We start from the raw sequence: 6644 nt of genomic DNA, 5'->3' as shown, positions 1-6644 counted from the left end.
CCCCCCCCCCCGCGCCCCCCGGCCCCGGCGCTGCGGGGGGGGGCACCCAGCGGCAGAAAAACTTCGCCAAAAGTTGGCATCTCAGCGAGAAAACGGCCCGGGTCCCCATTTATTTTTTTTTTTAATAAAAAAAAAGGGCCCGTTTTCGCTGCGCGCGCGAAGGAGGCCGTGGCTGGTGGCGATGGAGCCGGCGCAGCGGCCAAGCTCCCGTCGGCAGCTGTGCGCACCCCCCCGTCTGCTAAATATTAAACAGACGCGGGATGGGTGGTTGGGTGGTTGGTTTTTCTTAACTTCGTACACAAGGTTTCAATGCGGGGCTGCCCCCCAACCTGTCCCCCGGCCCCCTCCCCCTGCTCCGGCTCCCTCCCGGACCCCCCCGGCCCCGGCCCGGCAGCTCCGCGCCCCTCACGCAGCTCAGCCCAGCTCCGGCTCCGCTTCATTTTCATCATCATTATCGTTATTAATTCCTAGAGTGCCTGCAGGGGCCCCAGCAGGATTCTCCCCACCGTGCCCCTCATCCCTCGGGATCCAGCCCCGCTCCTCCGCGGACGCAGAAGCCCCCCCCCCAGCCCCTGGCAGGGACCACCGCGGGGACCTCCGCCCAAGCAGACCCCCGGCTCCCTGCACCCGCGCTCCCAGCTGGGCTCAGCACCCCGCCATCCCCCCTTTTCGGAGGAACAAAGTTTTGGAAAACGGGCCCGCTTCCCCTCGACCGCGTGGGCACGGGGCCGGGCAGGCGATGGCAGCTGGGCAGGGGAGCGCAGACAGCTCGCGATGCCTCCGGCACCAGAAATAAATGGCGCCTTGCATTCTTGGTGTGCCCCAACATTGTTTATGGCACCTCCTGGGAAAGGCAACAGCGAAGCGCAGCCCTTCTCCCGCGCCCACACCCCGCGGGGGCACACGCACTGCCCCGTACACCCCCCTGAGCCCACCTCCTGCAGCACCCAAAGCTGCCCATGCCACCAGCGAAAACACCCGGAGCCCCAAGAAACGGAGCCAAGACGGACCCTGCTCTCACCACCGAGGTTTGTCCCCACCAGGCTCCCCCAGCTCCCCCCGTCCCCGCAGCAAGGGCGGGGACCCCATGGTGAAACCCCAAGGGAGTGATGGGGTGCAGAGGGCCCCAGCAGCAGGCACACCGTGGAAACCCCAACCCTGGCCCCAGGGGCTTAACCGGACCCTAAACGGGAGGACAGAAACCGGAGTCGTGGCCGTAGCCCCGTGCCTCTCCCCTCCCGAGCTGCCCGCTTTACACGCGCCGCTGAAAACGCAACCGGTCTGCAACATCGCCGAACGCGGCGCTTGGCTTCGCCCCGCGCTGAAGAGCTCCCCGCTTCTCCCTCTCCTCTGGGCCCTGCTCAAACCACCGTCTCCACCAAGGCGACGAGCAAAACACCAGAGAGGCCACGTGTCGTGGTGGCCCCGGACGTGGCATCCTTTGAAGCTGGGATTTCGTCAGCTGCGGGGTGGCTGAACCCATCCGAGAGCTGCACATGGCGGCGAGGAGCTAAGGAGGTGTGTGATGAGGTGCCTGGGCTGGACAACCCGGGCTAATAATGTGAAATAACATGTGGGTGACTGTTGTTGCTGTCCAATTACACATTTTTCAGGCCTGGGAATGGCTACCATTGGGCACAGAAAGCAAACTTTCTGCCAAACCCACGAGCCGAGCAGTAAAAGCCATTTCTAGGCACTACAAGCCATTATGAATTATTAGAATTACTAATATTTTTGCTGCTGGTGATGCGAAGCATTGATGTGCCACTACGCCAGACGCTACTGAGCCATGGTAAATGATCCTCTCCTGGGAGACCGAACCGCCTGTGACCCCTGGGCCCCTTGCGACGGTGACGGTGACAACACCTCCAGCCCAGGACCACCAACCACCAGAAGCTGATGCATCACCTCCTCCTACTCACATCTTGAGCTTGCTTTGAAACCATGTTGGCATAGGAAGCTCTCCGAGTCCCAGTTGCTATTCGAGCCCAGAAAATGCAGCCATTATAATGGAGGCTGAAAACCCTGGGCTTTTCCACTTTGGAAGAAAAGCTCATTAAGCATCGTTTGTTATATTTCATAACAATGTCATTTAGCCAGCTCGTTTCTCCGAGTCCCGTTGTGCAATAGCACTGCCCTGGGAGCACACCGAGCAGCCGAGTCACCCAGCCAGGTGCTTAATGCACTGCGTTAGCTGGGGTCGCGCGGGCGTCAGAGCAGCCCACCCCAAGACCGGTCTAGCCCGCCATCCTCTCTACGACAGTCACCAAAAAGGGATGTTTTGGGAACAAAACCAGAGGAGGGCAAACCCCTGGGGATGTGGCTTTGTGTGGAAGTGCCCGCGGAGCAATTTGTCCTCCCCAAAGCTGCCGCGGCCCCGTCCCCTTTCCGCGTGTCCAGTCAGGGAGCCTATTTTCTCCTCCTGCCAACAGGGAAGAGTCACGTAGTGCCTGAGATTTGAAAGTAGTCCGACGAACTAGGCAGGCGGTGGCAGGTACAAGAAGGTCTTCCAGAGTTTTCTTCATCTTTATCGGTTTCTGGAAGTCCTTGTTCGCAGATCTACAGGGAATCTCTGTGTTCCGCTAGCAGCTGCAGTCATCAAGAAAGCAGAGTATCTTTGATTTTCCTTCTGATTTTCCAGTCTAAACTTGAATCTGAATTCCCAGGCTGAACAGAAGGAAAATTAACTATTTATATTTTATTTGTTAGCCCTTCTGCGTTTTAGATAAAAATTCAGTAAATGTGTGAGAAAACGACTGCAAGAAGCTGCGTAAAGCCGCGTCCCCCAGCCGTGCTGATGCCCTCACGCTGCCGCTGCGGAGGCCAGGCGCGTCCCCGCCTTGCTGCCTGCCACCATCCCTCACGCTCACAGGCAGCGCCAAGAAGCTTGAAGTCAGATTGCGGCACCAAAAAGGAATAATCTTAGATGAAAAGAGTCACTTCACAGTGAAGCTACACAATAAACAGAAATGAATTTTTGCGTGTGTGTGTGAGCACTTCTGTAGAGCAGGTCGTAAAAAAAAAGTAGGAAAGGAAAAAATCAGTGGGAGCTGTTAAGGACTCGAGTGCCAGCCTAGGAGCATCGCTCTTGGAGCAGCGCTGACAGATGTCCCAGTCCACGCTCCCTGGGACCGTAACGCAACACCCCGTCTTGTCCCGACTGCTCCCAGCCAGCCGGCCTCCACCACTGCCCTCTCTGCCCAGGAGGCGGGTGTTCTGCTGGTGTCTTGCTCCAAAAGAGATGTCTCCAGGTTGTCGTCTTCCTGCAGCAAATTAGGCTGAACGCCGGGAATGTCAGGGCTCTGAGGACTACGCCAGGGCTGTTCTGTTCGTCCTGGTGCGTGGCCTTGTGGGGGTGACAGCGGTACGAGGAGCAGAAGCAAATCACACAGCCTCAGCAAATAACAGCAATGCCTGAATTATGGATTGCGCTTTTCGTGAGCTACAAGTCCTGCACCAGAGGTCAAGGTCGGCGTCCTTCCCTGTGCACAGAGAGACACCGAGAGCCAGGGAAGCGCCTGCCTGATGGGTGACACCAACGCAGTGGTGATGGGTGACACCAACGCAGTTATGATGGACGACACCAAAGCAGTGACGAAGCCAGGAGATACCACCCAAACCCCAGGCAGCCCCTGCTGCCCAGGCTGGAGAATGCTGCTCCTGCCTGACGCTGATTTTACCAATGTAGCTCAAAAGTGCTTCCTCTGCTAAAACTATGGTGAGATCACAAAGACATTGGTGGAAAATGCAGAGGAAGGATGAAACGAGCATGCTGAGCTCCCTCCTCTCCACGCAAGCTCTCACCAGCCCCCACTTGGGGCCAAACCCCCCCAGCACCCCTCAAACCTCTCCCTGCTCCCCGCTCCATCCCGTTGCCTCCCCTTCCCTGCTCAAGCACGAGGAGGGCGAGCAGTGCTGTTTACTCTTCCCACCCCAGCGAAATGCGTCGCCACGGGGGGCTGAGGCCTCAGGGTATAAATCCTTTCCCCGGCAGGAAGACCCCTCTGCGATACGCGCAGCCCGAGGAGGGCCCACGCGACGGTACGGTCTAAACCCAACAGCGGCGTTAGTCAGCGACGGCGACTGACGTCATCCGCGCTGTCACACGCGCAGCGAGCGGCGGTGCTCTCACTGGTGGTCATGTTGATAACAAGATCAAAGGCTTGCAAGTATTTCCACAGAAGTGCTGGGAACAGTCTTGATCAAAATAAGAGGAAGGCCCTGTATACAGAAGACATGAGAGCTTTGCAACCCGCATGTGAACCTTTGAAGTTATTCTTCCTTCTATTTTTTTTTCTTTTTTTATAAACTAGTTTAACATCATTAGTTTAAGAGGTATAAACCCAATCAGCTGTATAATCTCTCTATGTAGTGCAAGCAGAGAGTATTCTCCACATGCAGACACACTTTTGCAGTGGGGAAAAAAAGCACTGCCAGAGATACTTGAAAATAAGACAAGAAAACACACAATTATTTTATGGGATTTGAAGTTCATTTCATAAACCGACATACTTTTGTTACCACGTATTGCCAGATAAGTCCGATACATTTTCTCTCCCTATAATCCTTTGAACATTTCCATTCCCCCCTACAGACTGTTTTCCTTGATGTTTTGTGCAGCGCACTCCCTGCTATCTGCACACGCTTGGCCAGCTTTTTTAGACTTAAAAGGGGCACCATATCAGCACTAACCGTTCTACGAGAGCTGATAAAACACACGTAAGCACTTTGCTACCTATTAACATTTCTGAACTGCTTCCTCCACCTGCGCGGGAGAGTGATTGAAAAGAGGGTGGGGGCAAAAGAGGCAAATGAAGATTTTTATGACCAACTTCCCACGACTTATTTTTTCCACAACTCCTTGCTGTGCACGAGCGAGACATCGCTTTCTCTGCTAGCTTCTTGTTCAGGTAACGGATAGGAAACCAGGTCTACAAGACCTCTGAAGGGCAACTTCTCACCTGGGTGCGTGCCGCTGGGATGGGAGTAAAGGGTGCAAACACCTCGGCTGGGGCATGCAGCCGTGCTGTGTGCTCTCTAGTGCGAGCAGCTGAGCTCTTCACAGGCAACACGAAGCCCAGATTTCGCCCTTGAAGTCCTACTGAAATTTTTCAGTCAAATATTGATTTTTTTTTTTTATGGAAAATTGAGCACTGCTGTGGCTGCTGGGGACATATCCGTGACGCCATGGCAGAGGCACTGAGTGTGGTCCTCTAGTCAGGACCAGGTGATAACTCCTCAGAGAGTCCTGTTCAGGGCCACGTTCCTCCTTGCTCCATCTCTGCTCACTGCTTCTGCTAGGCATAATATTGATTCTGGGTTTGCTTCATGTAGAGTGTACACGTGCCAAGGAGAATCTGAATCTAAACTGGTTTAAAGCCCAGTTTCCACTAGGGTTCTCCATGCATTAATTCCATGAGTGCTTATGAAGTGGCTTTTAGACACTTTGTGCTTTACATGACAACTGCTTGTAGGTCTCCATCACCCTGGGAGGGCTAAATCCCCCCTGCTCCTTGCAGAGTTTGTGGCCGTGTGCTAAAAGCATCGGTGGATACCGTGTCTCTGGCAGCCTGGATCTTTATTTGCCAAATGGGTTCAGGTTTAAGGACTTCCCTTCAAACTGGAGATGGTTCACATCTACCTACGCATGCACTCATCCTGCCTACTCTGCGCCCTTGCCCAGAGAACGCTTGGCAGCAAGAACCCAGCACGTGAGGTTCAGTAGGAGGATGTGGGACAAACATGGGGAGGTGATGGGAGCATCAGTGCTAGGAAGGCCTGAAGTAGATTCCATCCTAGTTTTTCATGGAAACAGGAACATTTTTTCCATGCACGCTCAGGGAAGTCCTTCTTCTGTGTGCACAGAGCAAGCAGGGTGTGCTGGCTCTCGTTCTGCAAAGGCTGGACGCTCCAGGAAGAGAACATGGCCAGCTTGGTAACGAGTCGGGTCTGATGGTATCTTGGCTCGACTGCGGAGGAAGTGAAATATATGATCTGTTACTAGCCTGAACTGATGGGATTTGGTTCTGCAATCTAATCCTTTTTGTTTTCTGGCTGGCTTCTCTAGCTGTGTAAAAATGGTTACTTAAAAACTCAACTAAGTATGAAGCGTACTCACTGCAAATCTCAGCGAGGAAAGGAAATCCAAATGTTTTGAGTTTAACTGTTGAACATAGTTTCCAGCTAGTGTGCTCAGAATTTGAAATTAAACAAATGAAAGAAACATGTTTCAATGGTTTTATGTAGGCAATAATGTCATTAACAGGAAATAAAGAAATTGGGCTTTGCAGCTGCAGCACTAAGTTTAACCCTTCCTATGCTGCAGGGTGCTTGCTCGGCTGGCAAAACGCGCTTGACCCCCGCCTGCTCCTGGGCATCCCACACCTGCGGCCGGGCGCTGAGCATCCTGATCCACACAGCCTTTAGGGGACGATGATAATGGAAAAAGCAGGAGGAGAGGCAACGGTTACGAGTGAATAGGCTCTCCTGACTAGTGGAAAACTTCTGGATCACAAAGTCAAATAAAACTCGTCACTTCTAGGGGAAAAAAAAACCCCAAACCCTTTATGCACAGTTATTTTTAGGTGCACTGTCAAAGTTGAGTACCCTAAAATTATACCTGTTTTGGTTTGTTTCTGCCTGTC

The 6644-nt window shown here is 53.6% G+C and overlaps 1 protein-coding gene across 1 annotated transcript in view; it reads right to left on the bottom strand.

Moving 5' to 3' along the window:
• The window catches only part of CEP112 (centrosomal protein 112), a 206325-nt gene that overhangs the window by 1709 nt on the left and 197972 nt on the right, over nt 1-6644 (bottom strand). The gene's annotated exons all lie outside the window — the stretch shown is intronic.

This window comes from Opisthocomus hoazin, chromosome 21 (assembly GCF_030867145.1).
Source record: "Opisthocomus hoazin isolate bOpiHoa1 chromosome 21, bOpiHoa1.hap1, whole genome shotgun sequence".
Lineage (NCBI taxonomy): Eukaryota > Metazoa > Chordata > Aves > Opisthocomiformes > Opisthocomidae > Opisthocomus > Opisthocomus hoazin.
Note: the sequence above shows the minus strand (reverse complement) of the source record. Positions and strands in the feature narration are given on the sequence as shown.